Raw genomic sequence first — 22,440 nt, forward strand, 5'->3', positions numbered from 1 at the left:
TACTCCACAAAGTTTTTAGATTTTCTTCTTTCTTTTTAACTTCTTGATGGTATCTGGTTAAATAAACTCTTTCCTAGCCTGTGATCATATTTTACTACAGTTTACTCTAACATTTTAAAAATGTCTTCATTTGAATAGGGTTAACACACAATGTGACATTAGTTTTAGGTATACAACATTGTTACATTAGTTTTAGGTATACAACATAGTGATTCAACTTCTCTAAGCTCCCATCTCTCAGCACACACTATTATAATACCATTGACTATATTCCCGATGCTGCACTTTTAGTCCCATGATATACTCATTCCATCACAGGAATCCTGTATCTTCCTCTTCCCTTCACTCATCTTGCCCATCCCCTAACACCCCCTCTCCCATCTGGAAACCATGAGCTTGTTCTCTCTATGTATGTATGTGTTTTTGCTTTTTATTTCCTTATTCATTTGTTTTGTTTTGTTTTGTTTTAGATTCCACATATGAGTGAAATCATATGGTATTTGCCTTCCTATATCAATCTGATATGTTTCATTTAGCATAATGCCCTCTAGGTTCATTCATAATTAAAAATTAAAAACAGAAATACCGTATGATCTAATAATTCCATGACTGGGTATTTACCCAAAGAAAATAAAAACACTAATTCAAAAAGATGGAAGCACCCTACGTGTATTGCAGCATTATTCTAACATTTCAAAGTGATTTTATTTCTATTTTTATCGTGTAGAATCTAGCAGCTCAAATCCATTTACTGAAATGACTCTGTTCCCACATAGGCTTTAGTCTCTCTGAAGACACTCCATCTGCTCTGTTATTCTGGAACGATCGTGTTAATGTAGATTTACTCACACTCTTGTCCTACCACAATATTATGGCACAAACACTTCACTGTGCTCCTGAATTTAACAGGAATGCTTTCTAAAGTTTTCTCGTTAAACACAGAGCCATGGTTTTCTGAACATCCCCTCCTAATCCTAATTTACACGAAATATTAATGTAAACGTGCTGACAGCTGCTTATTCTGTAGCTTTAGAAAACTGCTATATGGCACTTTCCTTTAACCTATAAATTGGGTGGATTAGATTAAAAAATATTTTTAGAAGTTAACTAGCCTTCAATTCCTAGTATAAATCCTATTTTACTTTTTGCTCATTTCTTTTAAACCTATGTATTTTCTTGCTGATATTTTATTTAGGATTTCTGTATCTATTCATAAATAATACACTACAATAATTTTATTTCATGTATTATCTTTAATCAACTTTGTTATTAAATTTGTAATAATCTAAAAAATACATAAGTAGGTGTCTCTTCACTTCTTTTCCTTTTTCCAACACAGGATATATCTATTTCTTAAAATTCTAGCAAAATCACCTATAAGTCTTCCTGAACCAGGACTCTATGGGGAAGATTTTTAACTAGTAAATTAATTTCCTTGCCATGTATTGTTTCATTTTTATTTTTCTATTTTTTTCTTGGGTTTGTTTTGGTAAGTATATATTTCACTTATAAATGCCTATTTATGGGGCGCCTGGGTGGCTCAGTAGGTTAAACCCTCTCCCTTTGGCTCCGGTCATGATCCCACAGTCCTGGGATCAAGCCCCACATTGGGCTCTCTGCTCAGCAGGGAGCCTGCTTCCTCCTCTCTCTCTCTGCCTGCCTCTCTGCCTACTTGAGATCTCTGTCAAATAAATAGATAAAATCTTTTTTAAAAAATGCCTATTTATCCAAATTTTCAAATTTGTTCATATATTGTATACTAATAGTACTCTCTTAGGATTTGTATATTCTCTTTTCCAGTCTAATTGACCTCTTTTCAACCAGGCAAGACAGATTCAGGCTAGATTTCTTTTGAAGTTAGCATTTCCATCCAGTCAACCACTATTTCATCAAATATGCATGGATTAGGAAGGGTCCCAAAAAACAGATAATGCAACCACTTAAGCCCAGAAATCAAAATCAGAGTTAGTTTAAGTAGAGTTTAATTTTTTTTAATTTTCATAATGAAAAATACTCTATAGTTGTTGGTCTTTAGTGACATCATAATCTATGTATTATCTATTTGCATATTTACATCACTATAAGCTTTTATAGGCAACCATATTTCAATAAGATATTCTTATTTATAGGAAAAACAATCACAGGGTAGAAATATGTAATATTTAATTTTCTTTCCCAATATTCACATCAGTCATGAAAAAATAACCAAACCACCACCTCCATCTGGAGGAAGTTTATGATAATTCCAGAACATAAGAAGCAACAGCTTTGGAACAGCAATATGTAAAACCTAAGCTTAAACCACAATGCATATAAAATCAACAGTAATTTTTTTTTCAAATGTGAAGAAAACAAGCTAGTTTTTCTACAAAATTAAACAGAGCACCCCAAACTGGAATTATTCAGCTGACTTTTGTTTTACAGAAACACTCCCTGTTGAGATAACTCACAGACAATGAGTGGTGAAAAAATTCTTTTAGGGGCATAGCTGATAGATTGCTTAGGTCAAAATGTATTTTTTAAAACTGCATATAATGTTCTACTCTTGGAAAATTAAAATGTGAATAAACATAAAAATATGTTTGAGTAATTTTGCAATAAAGATATCTGTTCAATTTTGCTAACCCAGTTTTTCGAAAGTATTTCATCACAGACCCCTTTCTTCCCACATGGCATCTATTTTGGGTCATGGAATATGCTTTGGAAAACAGTACTGTGGTAGCATTTATAGAGTATAACTTTAGAAGGGAAGATAGAAAACACACATACAAACCCATGTGACCTATAGAGAGGTTCATAATTTGTATATAGAATACAACTAAAGCCCAAAGCAATAGCCCTTAAGTAGCATAAGTTAAGCTAATTTAGCTACCTAAGTTAGCAGGACTCTCTTTCAAAAAACACAGAGTTAAAAGTCTTACCTGTCTGCATTTCCAAAATGCTTTTCCCCCAAAATATTGTGTGCCTAGTGCCCTATTCATGTAAGAGAAGATACAAATACAAACTTTTTTCTCTCTCCTTACACACACACATACACACACACCCCTACACAATTTGGGGAAGGGTATGAGGAGTATAGCATTACTCTTCTTTTAGAACACGAAAAGGCAATAGTATTAAGCCTAACACTTGCCACATATAGTTACCCATTAATATAACCAAACTCCTGTATTAGGACCCATCAACGTGACTCTCCTTTTTTTTTATTGAATTTACTTAGAAGACTAACTAAATAGACTTTTATTTATTTAAGTACTGCTGGAAATATGAGGAAAAAAGGAAAAACCACACTCTTGCCAGGATCTAGGGGATGCTGACCTGTCTGAATGTCTCTTTCCTTTCTCTTGATCATCTATCTTTACACTCCAGAGGACCAAAAGTAACTGAATAAACATTATCTTGTCCTTGGCCTTCACCAAGCAAAATTGTTTATATCTGAGACCATTTCCCTTTAGAGTCTGAGATCATTATTTTAAAGTAAATTGTCAAATGCTCCACAGTTGATCTCAGTTCAGTTCTGCCATTTGCTGCTCTATGAACCAAGTCCAGGGCATGACATTAAGCCTGTGACTACATAACATGAGAAAAATGTTTTAAGGCAGAATAAAATATCACATACAGTTCCTGGCAGTGAATCTCAACAATTGAAATATCCCTGTCTAAGCAAATACTTCAAAACACTGTTTCGGAAACACGACAATCATGCCTACCACACTCATAGAGGTAAGAACTTAGTGAGATATGGATGTAGAAGAGCACAATGCTATAACATGTACAGTGGATTTTCAATAAATAGTATTTGAATCAGAATTTATTGAAATGTATTATTAGCCCTAATTGAAGAAGGTAAAATTAAACCAAATTAAGAAGCATTCATTTCAGGAAATATTTTGGCCCTATAATTATGGGAGCAGAATATGTGACCTCTCTGGCATGTGAATTACTTTAAGCTGAAGGCAGTTAAGACCCAGCAGACAAAAAACAAACAAACAAACAAAAAAATACAAAACACACACACACACACATACACACAAAAAACATACAAAACTACAACAACAACAAACACCTTTCTTTTAACTACCTAAAGTAATTTAGATTGGAGAGCGGATGGCTCAGAGAAAGAGTTTTTACCAGAGATAACTTTTATCTAAATGACCTATCGTTATGGCAGGGCAAACCTCTAATTACCAAACATCTGCTCTTCTTATCTTCCTGTGATTTTCTCTCCTCCTCTTTCAAGCCCCAGGCCTCCAGTCCATTCCCTAGCTCAGGATGACATATAAGCCTCAATTGCCCAACTTGTCCATGGCTCCTACAGCCATACATACATAATTAACTTTTTCTTCTCCTGTCAATCTGTTTTATATTACTCTATCAGCCACAGCATCTAGAATGGTAGAGAGAATTTTTTCCTCCCCAACGGCTAACTGGATGCTTGTTTCCTCTTTTATTTTTTTTTAAGGATTAATTTATTTATTTGAGAGAGAGAGTACACACAGAGGGAGAAGCCACAAAGAGGGACAGGGTAAAAACAGACTCCCCACTGAGCAGGGAGCCCAATGTGGGGCTCAATTCCAGGTCCCTGGGATCATGACCTGAGCCACAGGCTGATGCTTACAACACAGGCACCCCTTGTTTCCTCCTTTAACCACCAAACAGACCTTCAAAATATCAAAATGGTGGCATGAAAAAGGTTGACCTAGCACACGGTCTGCATTTAGTCTTTGGTTCAGAACTGCTCTCCCCTGCTACTTCTCTCACCGGATGACGCCCTGTTTCTGACACTTCAGCTGCTAATAGGCTCCTCACTTCTTCATTTTTATTCTCTTGAAAATCTCAGCATTTCTGAATCTTTACTCAAAATACATGCCCTTATTTACTCTTATTTCTCCTAGGGTCCAGAATACATTTGGCCTCCCTGCCCTAACCCTCACCTTCCTTAGAAGGCAGAGTTTTCACTAGGCTTTCAGGCACTGAGGAGGGAATAAGTAGGTGGTACTTATAAGTAGTACTACTAATAAGTAGACAGTCTTGCCCCAAGTTACAGGTATTTTTTGCAGCAAAGTTGGGATTGAGAATTGAAACCAACATAGTTTCCTGTGCTAACCAATTCTGAGACAAAGCATAATTTCCAATCCCTGTGTGAAATAATCCTGGGACCAAATAGTCTCCAATTTCCTAAGTGTCCTAATTTCTTTTTTTTTTTTTAATTGACCCCTCACCCCTGATGTCACTTACTTTTTTTTTTTTAAGATTTTATTTATTTATTTGAAAGAGATCACAAGTAGGTGGAGAGGCAGGCAGAGAGAGAGGAGGAAGCAGGCTCCCTGCTGAGCAGAAAGCCCCATGCGGGGCTCGATCCCAGGACCCTGAGATCATGACCTGAGCTGAAGGCAGAGGCTTTAACCCACTGAGCCACCCAGGCGCCCCCCCTAAGTGTCCTAATTTCTTAAACAAATCCCTATTTCCAGTTCTCTAAACAGTAACAGGGCTCAGGCAAAAATATCAGCTATTTGGTCTAGGATATACTTACTCCTGGGTGGTAAGACTTTAAACCAACTAAAATAGTTAACTTGTCAAAACTAACAGTTCACACATTAATTCTTACTTCAAGACCCTTACTTTACTGTGCCTACCAATGTCATAAATTTTGTCCAATCTCAACTATTAAAAGTACCCAGCTCAGGTCCCTAAACCCCTTTAAATATCCCTCACTGACTCACTCCTATTACAATATAGCTAAGACATAATGTTACATAGGGTCCCCCTATTGCAGAAAGTCTAATAAACTTAGCTTCGGTTGATCAACAGGTTTTTCTGATGGCTTTTCCATAGCCAACAAAGTGACCCCAAATTCAGTGTTTATCTTCTTTGCTACCCTAATTCCTCATCATATGGTCTTCTGTATTCAAAGATAAAAGTCTCCCTTTAAAATGTGAACCTTATGTATTGCTGTTAACATTTAACCTAAGCCTATTTATATATAGTATATATTTCACTGAATGACACGTATTATAGATTTTATTAATAACAGAGCTAACAACAAAAGCCACTATCTTTTATGCATCTTCCAAGTTCCAGACACTTTATACACATTATCTCATTTATTCCTAACACCTTGTCAGCAAGGCAAGTTATTTTCCCCAATTTACATGATAGAATTGATTTTCAAAGAGGTGAATAACTATCCTAAGCCCACACAGGAAGTAAGTACTGGAACTTGGATTCAAATCCACACTACCGACCCCCAGAGCCCAAGTTCATAAATGTGCTATACTGTTATAGATTTTAAAACAATTCTGATTTGAAAAAACCATTCCTTTTCTACTACATAAAAATATATTCAAGGGGTGAAAATATCAGAAAACACATAGCACTTCTGGAACAAAGACCTGGGTAAAATTTGCTGTGTAAGGATCAGGCAGGGGCTTGCAAGGGAGGGAAAAACAAAGGCAGAATACTATCCTGGCAGCTGAGGAGTAATATAAATTTGGCAACTGAGGTGGAGAAAGAGCTATTTTCATACTTTGCTGGTGGTATTATAAATTGGTAAAAAAAACTTAATGGCACATGCTTTGGCAATGTCTAACAAAATCACACACTAAATACGCATGTTCTTATGTACACATAAAACAGAGCTGAAAGGAAACAAGGAAACCTGGGAAAAAGGAATTATGAGGAAATCTCTTTGCTGTCTAACTGTTACATGTTTTGAATTTTAAACCATGAGTGTTTTCCTATCAATATATAAATACAGTTTTAACAAACAAGCAAAACTACTGTCTGTTTCAAAAGAGCTCTACTCTGACCAGTTTAGATTCAAAAGTAACGGGTGGTATCATACCTACACTTCCAACCTGCTCAGTCCTGTTCCCTGTACTGCCTGGTACATATGTGATGGCTAGATTTCTTATATATATAAAAATAATATAATTTCCTTAATCTGAAAATGTCAGCAAACCCCACTGGAACTTTAATCCATATATATGTTATACCTGCACAGCCTATTCCATTTTTATTTTAGTATCAGTATTTTTTAAGAAATAGTTTAAACTATTGCCTTACCAAATGCCCTCAACATTTGCAAAGAGCACGAGGTGGTGAAGGCATGTCTATTGTCAGCCGTTGAGCACTGTCTTATTTAAGAAGTGGACTTTAAATAGATCTGAAATTCAAAATGTTTTTTTTTTCTTATGTGAAGGGAAATAATTTGCAAAGCCTGTGGAGACTCTGAATGTGTATGAGTGAATAAAAGTATGATGACTCAACTTCAGTGATAGATGAGGTAGCATCTCCTTCAGAGCTGGACTCTGTGTGTGGGAGGCAGCCATCCACGGAGCAGCCACCTAGACTACCTCTTCCTCAATGTGGGAGATGCTGTGCAGAAGTTAGACAAATGTGAGAACACTTTTGTATTTCCTCTCAGCCACGTGTAAGTGCCCTCTCAACAGGTGAACAAGAACTTCAGTTAGAAAGAGGCAGGAGAGTGCCAACAGGCAATCCCAGAATGCCCACCAGAGTTTTGCCATTCAGAGGCCACAGGCCCAGCATGTGTCACAGGAGAAGAAGCACATTTGGGACTCTAGTACTGAGAGACATGTGACACACAGGAGCTGAGATTCTTTGTGGGAGAGCACATTTCATATTAACTCAGAGTCCACAGCCCCAGAAAAATAGACCATCATCGAGAGCCTGATATTACCCACCTAATGGCATTATTATTATTATCTTCACTGTCATCATTCTTTACCATTGACTGTGTGCCTCTATGTGCCAACCACAACAGTAGGAATTGTACATACATTTTCTCTGACCATCACAGTGACCCTAGATGGCAAATACGATCTCTTCTTTTTAATGAGGAGGAGAAACTGGGGCTCAGAAAGTTGAAGTGAGCCACCAAGATACCTGGTAGAACTGGTAGAACCAAATGGGAACTCAGGCCATCCTGACTCCTCATACTACAAGATCTCCTTGTAACTAGTTAGATGGAATCATGTACACAAAGATTAGCAAAACCAAGTAGCATGAAACATACTTGAGGTCTACAAATGGTGTCGGTGGGTTTTACAATCTCTCAGTCTCCCACACTGTCCACCATCCCAGTTCACTCAGAATCACCTGGAAAATGGCAAGCATTCTGTGTCTCATCCACCACCCTCCTCCCTGTGGTTACAAAAATCCACCACTCCCCATTCTCAGAGGAGGATGAAGAGCTCTCTTCTAGCCAACTGCCCTTTTGTGTCATTCATACCCCCTCAGCTCCTCTGAAGCACAACCTCCTTTAAAGCAGGATTCCTCCCTAGTGGGAATCACTTCGAGGATCTTTATTATAGGGAACCAGGAAGGGAAAAGAGTCTACTACCCAGAACATTTATTTTCTCCTGAGGTGGTCTTTTTCTTGGTGACAAGTCCATCTCAAGTAGAACTGCTCTACACAGCATTTCAAGTTTGTAGGTCTTGGGTATCTGCCTCTCTTTCTTTTCACAACACATCTTCCGAAGATCAGGCTTTCTCTAAGGAAGATGAAATGTCTCACAACTCATTAGGAATTCCCCTTCCTCATCACTATGGATTATAATGGCTTAGCAATAACTGATAGGAAGAGCATGCATGTGTCAATAAAGGAACTTGAGTCCTCCCTCTTGTTCAGCCGTGAACAACAACAGGGAAGCCGCCTGAACCATGGTACGGAGCAGTTCAGCTCCCTCATGATGCAGAAAGACACATGGCTTCTGCTCTCTATGGCCAAAAGAAGAGTTACCATTACACACACACACACACTCACACACACTCACACACACACCAATTCTTACCCATTCTATACACTTTGGAGCCAGATTTTACTTTTTTTTTTTTTTTGAAACTTTCTCTGATTTACTTCTCCCTAAGCTGAATTTTCTATCCTCTGAACAAATGACAGTATTACCTATTCTTGTTGGCACTTGACATGTACAATATTATTTTCACCCAAATAATTATTAACTTCTTAAACTCCATTCTAAGTTCCTTGGTGATAGGAATTAAATCTTGTCCATGACACCCAGAATGATGGTTTGCCCAGAGCAGACATTCCTGAAGAAAATGTTTAAACATAAAATAATATTTTTAAACTAAAGTTTTAAAATGTAAATATTATGGATATTGTATCCCTTCAAGGTTATACTTTAGTGTTATACACTTATTTAGATATTTTTATTAACCCAAAATATACATGATAACCCTTTTGTTTCATTAGCCTCATATTATTTTAAATTTGTTCCAAAAGTGTCATAAATTACCATGAGCTAAGAACTTGAAAGACACTAAAGATGAAAAGTAGTGCCAGGAATGCATCCATTTCATCTAATTTGCTAAGCTTATTGGCATATAACTATTGATAATAACTTCTGATGATTGTTTCTACTTCCTTGGTGTTAGTTGTGATCTCTCCCTTTTCATTCATAATTTTATGAATTTGGGCTTTCTCTCTTTTCTTTCAGATTAGTGTGGCCAATGGTTTATCGATCTTTTTGATTCTTTCAAAAAACCAGCTACTAGTTTCATTGTTAAGTTCTACTGTATCTCTGGTTTCTACCTCATTGATCTCAGCTCTAATCTTGATGATTTCCCTTCTTATGTGTGGAGTTGGTTTGATTTGTTGTTGATTCCCCAGTTCTTTAAGGTGTAGAGACAGCTGATGTGTTCTGGATTTTTCAATTTTTTTGAGGGAGGCTTGGATGGCTATGTATTTTCCCCTTAGGACCGCCTTTGCTGTATCCTATAGGTTTTGGACCGAAGTGTCTTCATTCTCATTGCTTTCCATGAATTGTTTCAGTTCTTCTTTGATCTCCTGGTTGATCCAAGAATTCTTAAGCAAGATGGTCTTTAGCTTCCAGGTGTTTGAGTTCCTTCTGAACTTTTCCTTGTGAATGAGCTCCAGTTTCAAAGCATTGTGATCTGAGAATATGCAGGGAATAATCTCAGTCTTTTGGTATCGGTTGAGTCCTGATTTGTGACCCAGTATGTGGTCTATTCTGGAGAAGGTTCCATGTGCACTTGAGAAGAATGAGTATTCTGTTGTTTTAGGGTGGAATGTTCTGTATATATCTATGAGGTCTATCTGGTCCAATGTGTCATTCAATGCTCTTGTTTCTTTTTTGATTTTCTGCTTCGATGATCTGTCTAATTCTGAGAGAGGCATGTTAAGATCTCCTACAATTAGTGTATTCAAACAATGAGAAATGTATAAATTATATGAAGAATGAAGTTATACCTGAAAATGCACTATAAGAGATATGTGGGGAAACAGAGGTGTGAACCACAGTCTGCAACCCAGAGTAGATCTAGACAGTTCTTGCCAGGGGGTTCTGGGACAAGTACGACTTTATAGAGAGAGATAAAGGGAGAGGTGTTTCAGAAAAGACAAGAGCCTAATCAAAGGCACAAACACTGGAAGCAGGCACCACACACGGTGTACCTGAGAAAAAGCAAGAGGCTGGAGATAATCTTCATCCCTTGAGGACAGATGTGATTCTGTTTTAGAACCTGTCAACACCCTTTCAAAGCCATGTGTGATGGACAAAACAGTAGATAAATTCTTGGTAAGATCATTTGGGCTAATGGGTCATGAACTTGCTCTAGGGGAGGTGTGTGAGATAGAACTAACATATTTGAACAACAACACAAATAATTACTTAAGGGTATAAAGCTCTCTTTAATGCATACATTTTGGTAAGTCTGTTTGAAAATTAATCTTAATTCTTTCAATCCAAACTTCCTATTTATCACTCAGCTGAAGAATTAGTGATTTACAAAGAATAGAAGTTAATAATACCCTGACTTCAAATTATGTGTGATGTTATTGGGTCGATTATTATAAGGAGATAATTCTTGGTGTTGGGTTAAATAATTGGAAACTATTAGAACACTTTTTTTTTTCTTTTGGTCTCAAACTATATATTACTTATAGCTTACAGGCAAAGAAATAAAACGTTTTCAACTTTTTCTAGGATCATTTATAAGGCTTTATCCCATGCTTTATTTTTAGTGATTTTATTAGATCTTGCAAAAGAATAAGCACATTATTGTCAAAAGCTTGACCAAAAGCCAAATTAACCTTTTAGTCTTTTGATCATCAGTAACTAAATGTTTATAGAGGAAGGTATGGAAAATACTGGAAAGCCCAAAGGAAAGGGATAAAAATTACCTATGACTCTTACTACATTCATTATTTTGATAAATGTCTCTCCTGGTTATTTTTCTACTCATTTTTTTTCTATTTTATTCCATTTTTTTTTCAAAATTATAATCATTACATAGATGTTTTATACCATAACTATTTTGCTTAATAATATATTATGAAGATTGACCAATAGAAATTTAAATTTAGTTTTTTCTAAATCAGAAAGCAACAGAAAAAAGTGATCAGTCTGGCACAGAGTACCATTTTTTTTTAATATCGCAGAATAACCAACATGGCTTCCCTAAGCATGATGCCCTGCTTGGCAAGCATGTTCTGTGGGGGCAGTTTATTTGGCAAGACCCACCACAGACTAAAGATAACTAGCTCCAAATGGATCTTTTGTTTTATTCCATAAAAATAAAAGTTTCTTACTTTTGATGGCACGCAGATTTAATTTCTTTCATCCTGCCTTTCACTGGAATGCCAGCCAATACAATGGTCACCAAGACCACCAGCACACATTTGGCCCTCCTTTTGGCAAGGCCTACTTTGTTGCTGAAAGGTAATTTTCCCTATAAATTCTGTTTTATATCATTGAGGGGGAAATGCAAACAGATATGGAAGCATTTAATGGGTAAAAAAATGATTTTCATGGAATTAGCCAACACTTGAAGAATTTCAAGGAATAAAGAAAATCAGGAATAGAGTTTGAACTCACTGAAGGAGATAAGAAAACTAATTGACACACTAGATGAAGTATACTGATGTTAAATCATGGTTTATGTTAGGAGATACAGAGGATCCTGGAAGGCCCAAATAAAGAGAATAAAACTCAACCCTGACTCTTGCAGCCATGACTCTGGTAAATGGCGCTCCTGATCTAAGATGCCTCACATCTATCCAAACTATCACATAGGGTAGAATCCATCTTCCATGATGGGTTTAGGGCGGTGATTTTCACAGCACAGATCACACCCCTTAGGTAGATGGTAAAATCAATTTAGTAGATCACAGTTAGTATTTTTAAACTTGAAACAGAATGAAATAGAGGAGTACCCAAGGGTGCCTCAGTCGGTTGAGCATCGGACTCTTGACTTCAGTTCAGCTCTTGATCTTGGGTAATGAGATTGAGCGCCAAGTCAGATTCTGCACTCAGTGGGGCATCTGTGTGTCCCTCTCCTTCTGCTTTCTACTCCCCTCACCCCCTATTCATGCACACTCTCTTTCTCAAATAAAAAATAAATAAATATTTTTTAAATGTTTAGAATAAAATAGAAAATATTAGAGTGAATTGCACAATGTAAATCTAATTTCTAAAACATTTGTTTCAGGCTTGTATGCTAGTGGATAGGTAGGTCCTGAGTAGGTCTGATTTTAAATGTTCAAAATTCCCTGCTCAGAACAGAGATTTCCAAGGGCCATCCTACTGATGGGCTCACAATGGATTACATTTAAATGGGAGATACTGATTTTGCCAGCTCTCAGAGTAGCTGACCAGGGCCAGAGTTTGCGGGAACCCCAGAACAGTTCCGTAAAGAGGTGTAGCATTATCTGGGATTCTCAGAAGACACTGAGAGTGCAAAAAGGACTGTTGGTCATGCAGCAGTCCTTGCTGGCAGCACGCACAGGAGGACCGTCCAGAACATGTTGCACACCCACAATGTTCTGGCTCTGGCCAAGACGTCCATCTGGACATCTAGTTCTGCAACCAGCTGAGATCACACTATTGCCATTGAACGTGGGGAGCACTAAAGGAGTTAATTTTCTAGGTTCCCAAGAATCAGGAAATGTGGATCAGAATAAGGTAGGTGTGCAATTAGGGCAGGATACCCCTGCAGTTCCAGAAAAATCCCCAAATCTCTGTGTTCATATATCTTAAGCCTATCTATCCTCTTGCAATAGATGTGACCTTTAGTGACATCCAAACCAGCTGCAAAGTGACTGCTTTAACAATCACATGGGTCCTCTGCAAATTAAGTTTGATCTTTATTTTGGAAAACTTATTATAAAAATTCTATGATAAAATTCAAAATTCATTCACATTAGCATAAGATATTTCATCCTTACATTTCATAATGAAACAGGAAGAATGTTGGAGTCTACATAAAATGTCAAATGTTACACATTTTTGAATGGTTGTAAAAATGGCTTTAAATTTTATATCACCAACTTGTGCCAAATAATTCTCATAAGAATGCAGAAAGGATTCTTAAGAACTCAGGAAGATTATTGTTAAAGACTTTTAATCAAAAGCTTCATTAGCCATTGCAAACTGATATGAAATGGTAATATTCACAGAAGCAAGCTCAAATTTATCATTAAAATTTTGAGCAGAAATTATGTGGAAATTTTATATAAATTCACTAATTAGCATTTTTGCTTTTGTTTTTACACAATAATAACATACAAGAGAAAGGAAATGCAATGAACTTCTCAAACCAAACCCCAGCAACCATCAAACCAAATTCTTAAAATATATAAAATTACATATATAAGGTGATTTCTTTTTGGAGAATGATATCATCTAACTAAAGAAAAACTGGAACAAGTCTCTGCACCCAGTTTCTCCTCTTCTTCTATCATGTTGAAGATCAGTGCTGGTTAACGTGAACAAGGCTCAGAACATGTCACCGAACCATAAAGGCACTGCAGAGGGGGAAAGAATAAAACAGAAAGGGGCTAGTTTTTCACAAAGAACTATAAATGGGCATCATCACCACCCATCCATGCAATGGTCTTAATGATTTCTGTAGTTTATTCAGAATCACCTTTTACAGCAAAGTTTTTGTGATGGTTAATTTTACATGTCAACTTGCCTGGGCCAATGGATGCCCAGAGAGCAAAATATGGCAAAATATTTTGGGTGTGTCTGTGGGGTGAGTCAAGAAGAGATGAACTATTGAATCCATAGACCAGGTGCAGAAGACCACCCTCACCATGTGGGTGAGATGTCACCTCACTCGTTAATGGCCTAAAACAGAATTAAGAAGATGGAGGAGGTCTAATTCACTGGCTCTGCTTGAGCTGGGATATCCACCTTGTCCTGCCCCCATGGGGATCCTGATTCTTGGGTCTTCAGACTCAGACTAGAGCTTACACCATTGGTTCCCCCGGTTCTCAACCTTCAGATATTGGCTAGAAACATATCACTGGGTTTTCTGAACCTCCAGCTTGCAGATGGCAAACCGCAGGACTTCTCAGCCTCAGCAACTCATGAGCTAGTCCCTCATAATAAATATATTTCTATATGTCCATATACGTTGTATTGGCTCCATTCTTCTGGTATGGATATATGGATAAACAAATTAATGGGACAATAGACTTCATCCATTCTAGTAAAGAGTAACTCCCTAACTGGCATCCCAGCTGGAAATGAGTTCCCCACCACCACCAATATTTGGCAGAAACATGAAAACTTTGACAAATTCTTCTGTAACACCCAAGGAATGTGAAGCTGCCTTAAGGTGTTGCAGGTGTTTCTAACTCGTCCATGCACACATTATGTGGTAGGCACCCCAGCAAGCATTCTTTTCATGGGCAGCAAATGACAGAAACAGAGGAGACAGGTTCTGCCCTTCAGTTCACCTTGACTGCAGACCCTGAACTCCCAACACGCCTTCTCTTCTCCACCAACCATAGTTCCAGGTAAACTACAATACAGCACATAAGGAAAACATGCAGTATAATTTGGAGACTATGGGCCTCAGTCTTTCCTAAGAGAACGGCAACCTAAGCTCTCTGGGGACCTCCATTGTTTTAATGGCTTCTATTCTTTTCATTTCTCCCCCTGTCTCATTAGTACTTAATACAATATAACTCCCAATACACGACAGGGTCATGCTATCCACCTAAAACAAAAAGTGCGGGAACCCAATATTGGTTGAATCAGCAGGGAGTTCCAGGAGGCTGTCCTTGCAGCTCTGATGAGTGGAGAAAGGTGGCCCCATGCTCTCAGGAGGACTCCAGACTGGAGATGCTTCAAAGCGAGCTCCCAAAACTCAGTCTCACATGGCAATGTCTTTTAAAGGAGATAAAAGTCACCCCCCCCTTCTCTCTCTCTCTCTGCTCTTTATACCTTTTGACAGTATTTTGGAAACAGCGCGGGAAGTGACTCGCAGCTGAAAAGCCATTTGCAGCACCACTGAGCCACTAACGGCAGCCCACTCCCAGCAGGCTTATTTGTAAAAATACGACTTCACGTTTAACCCGGTGAGCTGCATGCTTCTAATAACATCCGGCAGTCCACAGCCGATTTTGAATATACCCCAGGTTCCGAGTGGATCATGGAACTAAATCATCTCTTATTCCAGCCTGCTCATTTTGAACTGACTCATTTTACAGTGTGGTTAGCATAGCCTTTCCAGTTAAGGATGATTGCTCAAAGCACTTAGGGCAATGTTGTCTTAGCACAGCATCCAGAGTGAGGCAGTTGACACAAATTGCATCGTATGCTGCTTGAGATTTAATGTTGTTACTGCCAGGAGAATATTTTTGCAAAGGTTACTGATGTATAACAAAATAAAACATGCACCAAAACCGAACCCTCAATCAGCTTTCCTCTTTACTCCAAGATTCCAATTACATCACTTTTCTTAAATGTAGGCTATTAGCCAAGAAGACAATCAACACAATCTGGATTTCTTAATTAATATCCAAAGCCTCTGGTATAATAACCATATGAAAGAAAATGCTGTCCATTGTACGACTCCTTTGTTGCCAAAATAAAGGCAATCGACGCTAAGATTTCATACCAAAAGTGCTATTTGTTTGTTGTATCCTTACTCTGTACTAAACCTGTTAATTGTACAGCTCAAAAAACAAATGCAATTGTTCATTTATTCCCTCTGTACTGAAGGAAAAAAAGTATAACACGAAGAATAAAGTCACTATAAATATACAGAGGATACACTAGGTATACTATGAAATGATCTCTGAGTAACAGAACATTCTGCTTTCATTTCCTGGAAGCATATTGTGCCAGAGGTCATAAACTTTAAAACTGCCCAATTAGATTTTATACCAAGCAATACAATTTTGCCTTCTGTGGGTCCATGAACTCTGGCTCCCTATGAATTAAATGAACCCACAAATCACTACATACACGATAACTTGCACAGGGTGTATATATATTCCTATTAATTACTGATCTGACATTAATGTAATTAAGAATTGGCCCTAATATGTTGGGTCCTTATTTTAATTGCAGTTCTACATCCTCTAATAATCTCAAAGAAAGCCCCTTTTGAGCTTATCTGGCTTCATGATCCAAATTTTCCTTTCTATTTCTATAATTTCCATTTTAATTGGCCTGTTCTTTACAAACCTGATTTTAGATGTAGCTGTAGTTAGGCATGGCTTTGGTGAGAGACACTTTTTCTCTTCTAGAAAATTCCATCCATTCACTGTTTGTCTCAGTGGGTATGTGGGAAGGATTCAAACAAATACAAAGGCAACTAAGAATAAATACATTGCATTTGCTGTCATAAACTGTCACCATTAGTATTTTGGTTACCTATTACCTCTGTCATTTAATTGCACTACGTGATATGACTTAATAGTCTTTCAAAATTGGTTAAGTGGACTTAATAGTCTTTCAAAATTGGTTAAGTGGACCAGGAGGGTCACATACTGAACAGTCTGGTCTTCTTTCAGGTCGGGGTGTCAAAATCTTCATGTCTTCCCATACTGTGGCCATCCTTCAGGGGAGGGGTGAAATCAGAGAATCCACAAAAAGAAAACTAAGCCACAAAGAAGGGAAATTTTCTCACCTCCACACCATGATTGTGGTCTATCTCTTTTTCTCTACTTTCTTCGAAAAGACAGCCTCCCAGACTTTCCAATGAGTAGGCTTGAATGTGTCAGGGAGTCTGTTCTGTTGAGATAACCTCTCCAACACTGGAAAACTATTCAATTTAACCCAAACTATTGAAGTTTCTCAAAGTAACCTAAGCCCAGAAACACTCCTCTGGGAAAGTAAGTGTTTCTAGTTCCAATTTCAGCCTTAAAAAGGATATATAGAAATGTAAAAGAAAAAAAAATCACTGACAATGGGGGAATAAATCTACAATTTTTTTTTTAAGATTATTAGTTTGGTATTAAATGAGTAAGACTAATTCTGGGACCAGTCTTATATTTTCTTTGACTCTTGACTTCAAATCTTTTGCGATAACGTTTTGAAACATTTTTTTTTTAAAGAGCTAAAAAAGTTCATTCCAAAAACTTAGAGAGGGGTAAAACAGAAAGGATTATATATGTGAGATTGTAGGAAACCAGAAACTTAACATGAATATTCAAGAGGATCTGGCGAAGATTAAATGAAAGGTATAAAGTCATGCCACAAAATAGGCGCGCTTAAAAACACTGCCCCATGTGAAAGAAGTCAGCCACAAAAGACAACATTTTAAAGGATTCCATTTAAAGAAAATGCCCAGAATAGACAAAGGCATAGAAATAGAAGGTGATTAAGAGTCTCTTACAGTTTGTCTCCCTCGAGATCCCATCTTGTAATCTCACAAAACAAACTGAGGGCTGCTGGGGGGAGGGGGGTTGGGAGAGGGGGCGGGGCTATGGACATTGGGGAGGGTATGTGCCATGGTGAGTGCTGTGAAGTCTGTAAACCTGGTGATTCACAGACCTGTACCCCTGGGGCTAATAATACATTATATGTTAATTAAAAAAAAAAAAAAGAAACAGAAAGTGAATTACTGTTGCATGGGCTGGGTGGGTGGAGCGATGACAAAGGGGAGCAACAGCTAATGAACACAGCATTTCTTCTCAGGACAATGAAAAGGTTCTAAAATTGACTTGGTGATGGAGACACAAGTGGGCAAATACATTAAAAGCCATTGAATGGTACACCTAAAATGGGTGGATCACATAATAGGCAAAATATATATCAGTAATCCATGTTTTAAAAAAAACACGCAAAATTCAACATGCTAATGTCTACATAAATAAGGATAAAAATTACCCTGTATCAGGATTCTGTTGACAATCACAGACCATGAATAATCTTTTAAAACATTCCTAAATTGGTCACATGGACCAGAATTACCAACACTTGGAGTCTGTCTTCCAAAAATGAAGTATACATCTTGTGCACTATCGCAGGAGGGGAAAAGTTGAACAGTGGAAACAATCACCTGTATCATGAGGCCATCTTCTTCCCTACTCTACTGAAAGGAGCTATGGCTCTGCTGACGCAAAGGGAGAAGGGCTCTTCAGCCTTCACGTTAGAGAATTCCCTTGATCAGTCTGGCCATTCAGATGGACCAAACCACTAAGCTACTGCCCACCTTGCTGCTTAGCTCTATGACTCTCAATAGCAACTTGTCCATACATCCTCAGACATGGTGCATACACACATCCTAGCAAGTGTTGTATGGACATCCCCCTACCCATCTCACTTTATTTATAAAAACAGGGATCCACAATTCAACACCCAACTGAAATAAACCTAACATACTCTAATGGACCAGTTTTTCACTTATGGCATAGAGAACTGTCTCTAAAAACACAAAACACAATTAAATTAAGCACTCATGAACAGAGCCAGAGGCTGGTTTTACCAGTCGGCCCCCAACCCTACATGGGCCACAAGTGACAGAAGTCAGTTTCATTCCTTTTGACAACTTCTGCAGGCATCGTCCTGATCATTTACAAGCTAGGGAAGCAAGGTCACAGAGGGCCTGAGCAATGAATTCACAGTTTTATGAAACTAGAAATTAAGGTCTCTATCTCAACTTTATTTAACAAGAAAATAATTTGTAAAGACACTCAGATCATGCCTACATGTTTACCATACTTTAATGGGGGGGTGAATTTCTATAAATCCAATAGTGACTTTAAAAATAGATGATGAAACAGAGGAGATCAATACATAGATGACGATGATGATAGATAGACAGACAGATAGCTATAGACAAATAAGTAAATCAAGACTCGAGAAAAGCAAATTAAGAGTGAAATTCAAGATCACTTGAAAGTCAACCAAAGCCAGGGCTGTTCATCCCTCTGACTCTTGGGGAGAAGAGATATGTGTCAAAGACATTATATGTCAAATGTACTAATGCCCATCAAACCTTTCTTAGCAATAAGAGAATATTCACCATTGACTTAAACTAAGTCACTTGTCTGGTGATCCTGGCAGCAAATGTCAGAAAATGTTGCCCTTCACTTTATCTGTCACTGACACTTGACCAGAGTGTTTTTCTTTCTTCACCAGAGAAAAGAGAAAGTCAACTTCGTGGAGGAGGTGGGGCTGTCGGAAGGATGATGGGAAAATACACACATTTGAAAATGATGGATTGCTCCCACTGAGTCCATACACTCCCTGCTCAGAACACTTGGGACAGGTTATTATTATCCTAGCATGATTCAGAGAGCTCACTCCTTCTGCTAGCTTGGAAACAAACTGAAAGTTCTATGACATCCCATCCAGGGACATAACCAGCTCTGCCCACCCAGGGGTCTCACTGATGTCTGGAAGAGCATCCCTTCTTTGGTCTGAAAGATGCAACCAGCAAGCTTTTTGGAGAGGAAGGAGAATGGGAGTTTGGGTTGTCATTGAGTGGGACTCAATTGTGCAGCTGTCCCCATGGTACAGAGTGGGGCAGAACAAAGTAGAGATTCCGCTCCAATGCAGTTTTGGGAACTTGGGAAGATGAGGAAAATATGTAGAGGATGCATGATTTTCCATGGAGAAGGACAGGGACAATGCCCACATACCATAAATTGCATTCCCCCAATAAACATTCGCGTCAAACAATGAGTAGAGAGAACATTTGTCCCTGGAGCTCAAAGAGAGCTCTACCTGTGGGGAGTAAGAGCAGCAAGTGTCACACAGGCTTGAAGACTGTGATTCTGTTAGATAAACATGTATGCCGGGTTGAGTACACAAGCTGAGCGAAATGTGCATTTGGAAAAGAATGAGCCTATCCATCCGTGCCCACCAGAGAGGCTGTGCTCTCCACTGTACTCTATCCTCTTAGCTGGAAGGGAGACAGGCAGAGGAAAAGAGGGCACAGGCAAGGTGTTGGTGTTGAGGACTAACAAGAGTGTGCTCACTTAGACAGAACCAGCAGTAATGGCCTCACACCCCTGCAGTGCACTCAGGCCATGAGCATCTTTTCTATAAGAGAGCCCTTCGTGTCATATATTACTGAGAGGTCCCCCACCCAACCCCAAAATCACAGACTCTGCTTGCCCCATCTCCAGGCATTCTGAAAAGGACACCAAAGACCTAGTTAAGGAAAGCTACGATGATTCTGGACATTTTGGAATGCACATCTGCCATGTTCAGAATGTTCTGTCATAGACTTAAAATGTGAACTATAGATAGGAGAAAGTCTGGACTAAAGTCTTCTTCTGAAATGAAAACTCACCTGTATCAATTTGAAACAGATTTTGGCAACTAATTGGAGGGTCTTGATCTTACCCAAGGGAAAAATATCAGTCACTCCTTTTAGCTTTACACTGGTTGATTGTTGATTAAGAAGTGAAATTGAGAAGTATAGATTTTTTTTTTCTTTTTTTGGTTAAGAGGCTAGAAGGAAAGGTGTCACAGGTGAGCTCTAGGTACAAGCTTATTAATGATTTATTTTTTTCTTTATACTTGTCTGCATTCTCCAATTTTTCTTTAACAGACATATATTACTTTTATATTTAGAAAAAAGTATAAAAAGAAAGAAAAATATGACCATTAATCCTTAACTTGGCAAAGGAATGGAAACAGAACAGAAAGTCAAAATGCCCAAGCGTTAACAGAGATTGGCTTCAACAGCAAAGAGAGCATTGCCTTTTTTTTTTCTTTCAACTGTTCTATACTTTTCAAATTTTCTACAAAGAATAAGTATTTTTAATTAATAAGTAGTTTGAGGAACAAAGAAATATTAGAAAGAAAATGTTGTGTAATTTAATGTTAACTACCTGAAAATTAAAACAAAAGACTGTAATTATTTAATTGGAAGAAAGCTAAGTGGGCAGGTCCCATAGAGCTTACTGGGGACAGAAGCAAGGATTCAACACCATGGCCAACCTTGGTGTTGGGCAGTCCCAAGGTCACCTCCAAAAGCCTGTTCACCAAAATATGTTATTTCCTAAGGGAGCACCTATACCAGCCTGCTACTGTCTCTCAGGTTCTTGCTATTAAAACCATTTCTTCAGCTTCTAGAAATGTGTTCTCTGGAATCAGTCCCCACCCCAACCTGAAAATACCAGTGCCCTTGGCAGGAGACAAGCAGCCAGCCAGAAATCAGAGAAGTTGGCCACAGAGAAAACACAGATCTAGCCTCCAAGGTTAGTGAGTAATAATGGAATCTTGCACACAATCTTTAACTTCCTTGGAAATTGATTCCCTTTTCTAGAAAATGAAAGGACTTAGAATCCCTGTGAGTCTTCCTAGACCTAAATTCTGTTAAAGGTGGACATGGGGGGAAAACAAAAGATTCGGGAGCCTGGGAAATTGTCAAGGAGCACAAGAGAACTAGTTATGGTCTCATGTCCCCAAAGGAGATCATCCCCTGAGAGAAAAATTCTATCCATTCAACATTTTTTTCTCTGAGTTGGTTTTAATCCTGAGTCAAGAGCCTCAGTTTAATTTTCAATGTCAAGAGACCATGCATGTAGGTTTTTTTTTTTTTTAAGTGACTTATTTTCTAGAGAAACTACTTGGAGTGCTCCTTTTATCAGGATTCCTACAAAATGGAGATATTAAAATATGTGGTCATTCTCCCAAATGCTTACATGAGTGAGCTCCCAGTTCCCTTTCAGCGGATGGACAGAACAGGGTAATGTGGGTTTCTTTCTAATCACGAGTTCATCAGAAGTGAGACTGAGTGGAAAACACACACATAAATTGTGGACTTTTCTGTAAGGAAAAAGGAAGGGTTTATTTATTCTCCTCTGTAGGAAACAAAGAGATTTATTAATGAGGAAAGAGAAAAGCAGTACCATTTTAAAAGGAATGAATCAAGGACAGGAGGAAGAAAAATAAGTGGTTCCCTAGCAAATGACCTTATTATTTTAGAAGAAAAAATATGTTCATGTTTTGAATGCATTTTATGCTGCTACACAATTATCTTTCTAGAGAACCAATTCGGATCACATTAAATGCATCCACATGGCATAAAATAAATCCTACAGCTTTTAGCAATGGACCACTCTCTCTTGGATTTCCACCTGCCTCTCACTGCATGAATGGCTGCACATTGAGCCCCACAATAAAAGCTGACCTTGTTCTTAAAATTTAAAAATTTGCTTTTACCAATTCCTCCTTT

This window comes from Mustela erminea, chromosome 4, assembly GCF_009829155.1.
Source record: "Mustela erminea isolate mMusErm1 chromosome 4, mMusErm1.Pri, whole genome shotgun sequence".
NCBI lineage: Eukaryota > Metazoa > Chordata > Mammalia > Carnivora > Mustelidae > Mustela > Mustela erminea.